This window comes from Engraulis encrasicolus, unplaced genomic scaffold (genome assembly GCF_034702125.1).
Source record: "Engraulis encrasicolus isolate BLACKSEA-1 unplaced genomic scaffold, IST_EnEncr_1.0 scaffold_48_np1212, whole genome shotgun sequence".
Lineage (NCBI taxonomy): Eukaryota > Metazoa > Chordata > Actinopteri > Clupeiformes > Engraulidae > Engraulis > Engraulis encrasicolus.
Genome location: NW_026945797.1, coordinates 292,501 through 297,982, shown reverse-complemented (window position 1 = coordinate 297,982; position 5,482 = coordinate 292,501). Strand labels below are relative to the sequence as shown.

At 47.3% G+C, this 5,482-nt stretch overlaps 1 protein-coding gene across 2 annotated transcripts in view; it reads left to right on the top strand.

Moving 5' to 3' along the window:
* Nucleotides 1–587: 587 nt before the first annotated feature.
* LOC134444261 (forkhead box protein J3-like) overlaps nt 588–5,482 on the top strand; it is a 53,224-nt gene continuing 48,329 nt past the window's right edge. For both annotated transcript variants that reach the window (XM_063193617.1, XM_063193616.1), the window contains exon 1: nt 588–854. The gene's annotated coding sequence lies outside the window, so the exon portion shown is untranslated. The remainder of the gene's footprint in view (nt 855–5,482) is intronic.

Here is a 5,482-nt window from a genome sequence, read left to right as displayed (position 1 = left end):
GTGTGTGTGTGTTGAGTTTAAAGTCCAAGTAGAAGTAGGCTTACTCTTAAATAAACAACACTAGTGGTATGATATTACATGGTTTCAACGTTGTTATATTGTAAAATACTTCAAAAGAAAGAAGTCTACCGCACACTTTCTTGACTTTATGGTCGTTAAAGTCAAGAAAGTGTGCGGTAGACTTTTTTCTTTTGAAGTATTGAACATTCCTGCGTCTACCAGCACCTAGGAGCTGTGCATGGAACTTTGAACTGTTGTTATGTTGTACTACTAGTGTGGTAATTACACAGGCTATTAGCTATTACATCTGTATTACATCTGTAAGAGTACTTCTACTTCTACTCCATACATCTCTGGCGTGTGTTGCCCATCACCCAGATGTGCCCCAGTGTGTGTGTGTGTGTGTGTGTGTGTGTGTGTGTGTGTGTGTGTGTGTGTGTGTGTGTGTGTTGTCCATCAACCAGATGTGCTCCAGTTGCTGCTCTGCTCTTCACAACAGCTGGAAGTAGTTCCGGGGTTTCAGCATCTGCAGCACAGTTCCCGGATGTTAGCCGTCTCGAGGCGAGCGCAGGCGCAGGACGCACAGCACAGCACAGCACAGAGCCACGGCGCTGCGTTGACAGCACTGGTCTACTACGCGGGACTCTGCTCTCTGCGCCTCCATAAGGAGTAAAAGGGGAAATTGGGACAAGCAGCGCCCACTGCAGTCAGAGCAGGGAGAGATTTTAGAAGCCCGTTTGGACTGAATATCGCGAACAGACTCGAGCGTATACGTGCCAAGTGTCGGAAGTGAAGTGTGCCGATTGAAGTTCGAAGGAGTCCAGGAGCCAGGAGTTGAACCGCCGCCAGAATAAGTAAGTAGAGAGGGAGAATGTGTTTTGGAGAAGGCAGCTTTGCTCTGCTCTGCTTTGCGAAGCGGGGGTCGAGGCGAGACGTGCCCAGGAAGAGCGCCTGTTCTCGGGGGTAAAGGAATGCGTTAGTGCCGCAACTCCTCCAGGGCTCACGTCCTTTCAGGCCCTGCAGTGCTAGATCACCCCTGGCGAACGGCAACCGCAGTTCGATGTTGTGTGTTTACTAGTTGTCTGTGCGTAAAGGACACATGTGCAATAGGAGCGGACTTTTTTTTTTACACACCTACTCTAGAACTAGAACTCCACCGTGGTCTGTCTGCAACCTACAGGTTGTTCTGCACCACAACTTTGAAGTCTCCGCCGCGGCCGTGCTCTAGTTCAAAGTTGTTAGTTTACTACCCAAATACTTCCAACGTAGATCTATGCTCTTGGGTTGGTCGTCAGACAATCGAAAATTACGCAGCGCATTAAACACAAACAGCTCAACAGAATTTTGTCAAATGTTGTTGCCTTGCTTGTGGCTACAATGTAGGCTATATTTTGATGGCTGCTTTTAAGTGCAACGTTGTTGCAACTTTGGGCTTGACACTTGAGCCTGGAGCCTGGCGCGCGCAGGAATGCGGTCAGTAGAACCTGATCTGCTATTTTGACATGTAGCTAACGGCTAACGATGGCTAACATTCACTGTGTCAAAGTTGTTGTCCCGTCCCTGCTGTAAAACAGCCGGACAGCCCCCAGGTAGTCAGTTATTGACACGCTAGTCCGCATTGGTCACAGGCAGACGCGCATGGCGTGTATGGTGCGTGTTCATGTGGCGTAGTGTGTAATGAAGCCTACCTACCCACCCACACATAGGCCTACTCCACCCCGCATCTCTTGTTCATATCAAATTATATTATGCCATAATATCTCTCTCTCTCTCTCTCTCTCTCTCTCTCTCTCTCTCTCTAACTTAGACTATTAGTCAAGGGGTAAGCACTCGAAGACAAACTTGAAAAAAAAAACCTTCATAATTCATTATTATTTTTTTATTTTTTATTTTTTGGTCTTATAGACTTTATTATGGACAGGACAGTACGAGAGGTAGACATTAAGCGAATGGGGAGAGAGACGGGGAGGGGTCGACAAAGGACCCGGGCCGGGAATTGAATCCGGGAATCGAACCCCTGCCGCATGGCAGACGAGTGCCCTACCGGATGGCCACGGCAGGGCCAAAAAAAGCTTCAGAATAATTTCTACCCAAGTGAACTGGTCTAAGAGAGAGCAACTCTATGAGTTGTGTCCCAGTGAGTGCCGCTGGTTGAGTGAATGTGTGTGTAGGCCGCCGTGCAGACATGAGGTCACTGTGCAGGAGGACATGGCCTATTATACTGTGTTTAAGTGAGTGAAAGCGAAAGCCCATTGGGAAACTCCAACTCCCATTGTCATTATGACACAGCACTCCACAGCACATAACGAAATTGCATTTATGCCTCACCCGTGCAAGGGGGCAGCCCCCAATGGCGCCCCAAGGGCGGGACGATACCATGCTCAGGGTACCTTAGTCATGGAGGAGGATGGGGGAGAGCACTGGTTGATTACTCCCCCCACCAACCTGGCAGATCGGGAGTCAAACCGGCAGCCTTTGGGTTACAAGTCTGAAGCCCTAACCGCTTACCCATGACTGCCCATAGTATAGCACATATTTGGAGGTCATGTCAACATCGCCAGAACTTAAATTGTATTAAAGTAATCAGTGAGGATGGACGCTGCAACAGAGAAATGTAGTACAAGATTATCATGCACATTGTAAGCTTAGTTACCATGTTATTACAGCTACTCAAACGTATCCCCTAACCCTACCCACAGCACGTTATTTTTACTGATTTTTGTTTAAAAAACTTTGAGTAATGTTGTATGGCCTACTATTGTTCTGCTGCACAAACTGCAGCCATTTTTATTGAAGTTCAAGTTCAAGTTCAAGTTGGTTTTTATTGTCAATTTCTTTACATGCACTGGTCATACAAAGAATTTGAAATTACGTTTCTTGCTTTCCCATGCAGACATAGACTAATCTAGGTAAGGACATAGACAGTATAGACATAGACAGTACTCATACATGGACATAAGACAGTATGGACATAGACAGTGCTCATACAGACATTTAAAGTGCAAGGTAAATTCATGGTGTAAGTACAACGCTAGCACATGATATTACAAAGTAGCTGTTACGCCAGTGCGTTCATAGTGTAAGTACAACGCTAGCACATATTACATAGGTGTTACACCATTTACTCCATTGCCCCTGATGAGATGAGGTAGATAGACTGTGTTGACACTGAAAAACACTAAAACCTGACAAGCTTGATCCAACCAGCCCAGTCAGCTGAGACAAATGCATTATATTACAGTATAGACAAATACATTTGTGTGTTGTTTGAGGTGTGTGTGTGTGTGTGTGTGTTTGTGTGTGCGTGCGCGTGTGTGTGTGTGTGTGTGTGTGTGTGTGTGTGTGTTGGGGTCTAAGTGAGGCTGATTGAGACTAATTTGCCAAAGCTAATTGCTGCTGCACAGCTGTTGAACTCTCTACTGATTGACCTTTGTGTGTGTGTGTGCGCGTGTCTGTGCATGTCTGTGTGTGTGTGTGTGTGTCTGTATGTATGCATGCTTGTGTGTGTGTGTGTGTGTGTGTTGGGGTCTAAGTGAGGCTGATTGAGACTAATTTGCCAAAGCTAATTGCTGCTGCACAGCTGTTGAACTCTCTACTGATTGACCTTTGTGTGTGTGTGTGCGTGTGTGCGTGCATGTCTGTGTGTGTGTGCGCACGTGTCTGTATGTATGCAGGCTTGTCTGTGTGTGTGAATGTGTGTGTTTGTGTATGGGAGTGTGTTTCTCCGTGTGTGGTCGTGTTGTTGTTTGTGAGTCTGTGCACCGCGCGTGTGTGTGTGTGTGTGTGTGTGTGTGTGTGTGTGTGTGTGTGTGTGTGTGTGTGTGTGTGTGTGTGTGTGTGTGTGTGTAGGTTGTCTTCAGCAGGGGGTCAGACAGGCCTTTGTCATCCTACCTGAGCATCTGTGGTTGCTATAGAGACCAACCGTCATGTGCTGCTGATAGAGCCCTGTAGAGCTCTGGCTCCTTAGCTGCAGTGACAGGCTGACAACCATCCTACTATATATCCTACATCCTACATCCTACATCCTACATCCTACATCAGCTATATCCTACATCCTACATCCTACATCAGCTACTGTATATCCTACATCCTACATCCTACATCCTACATCCTACATCCTACATCCTACATCCTACATCCTACATCCTACATCCTACATCCTACATCCTACATCCTACATCCTACATCCTACATCCTACATCCTACATCCTCCATCCTACATCCTACATTCCATCCTACATCCTACATCCTACATCCTACATCCTACATCCTCCATCCTACTGTATATCCTACATCCTACATCCTCCATCCTACATCCTCCATCCTACATCCTACATCCTACATCCTCCATCCTACATCCTACATCCTACATCCTACATCCTACATCCTACATCCTACATCCTACATCCTACATCCTACATCCTACATCCTACATCCTACATCCTACATCCTACATCCTACATCCTACAACCGACTGTATATACAGTATTACACCCTACATCCTACATCCTACATCCTCTCCTCCTCTCCTCCCCTCCTCTCCTCTCCATCCTCTTCTGTTCTGTTCTGTTCTGTTCTGTTCTCTTCTCTCTCTCCCGTCCTCTCTCCTCTCCTCTCCTCTCCTGTCCGCTCCGCTCCTCTCCTCTCCTCTCCTCTCCTCTCCTCTCCTCCCTTTCTTCTCCTACATCCTCCCTCCTCTTCTCTACTCTTTTCTTCTCTCTTCCACCCTCTCCTCCCTCTTTCCTTTCCTTTCCTCTCCTTTCCTTTCCTTTCCTTTCCTTTCTTTTCCTTTCCTTTCCTTTCATTTCCTTTCCTTTCCTTTCCTTTACTCTCTTCTCTCCTCTCCTCTCTCCTCTCCTCCCCTTTTCTTCCCCTCTCCTCTCCTCTCACTCCTCTCTCCTCTCCTCTCCTCCTCCTCTCCTCTCCTCTCCTCCTCTCCCCTCTCCTCTCTCCTCTTCTCTCCTCTTCTCCTCCTCCTCCTCTTCTCCTCCTCTCCTCTCCTCTCCTCTCCTCCCCTCTCCTTCTCTTCTCTCCTCTTCTCTTCTCTTCTCTTCTCTTCTCTTCTCTTCTCTTCTCTTCTCTTCTCTTCTCTTCTCTTCTCTTCTCCTCATCCAGTGGAGAGTTCCGTCTGATTATAATTTAGGTGAGCAGCACTGGAGCTCAGATAGAGAGAGAGAGAGAGAGAGAGAGAGAGAGAGAGAGAGAGAGAGAGAGAGAGAGAGAGAGAGAGAGAGTGTGTGTGTGTGTGTGTGTGTGTGTGTTTGTTTGTGTTTGTGTGTGTGCACATGTGTGGCTGTTATAAGTGTTTTGCAGTCTGTGTACGTGTATGTGTTGAAAGCAGTGATCAGCGATCCTTGAGTAGAGTGAAGCTAACCCCCCTCTCCTCTCCTCTCCTCTCCTCTCCTCTCCTCTCCTCCTCTCTCCTCTCCTCCTCTCTCCTCTCCTCTCCTCCTCTCCTCTCCTCCCCTCTCCTCCTCTCTCC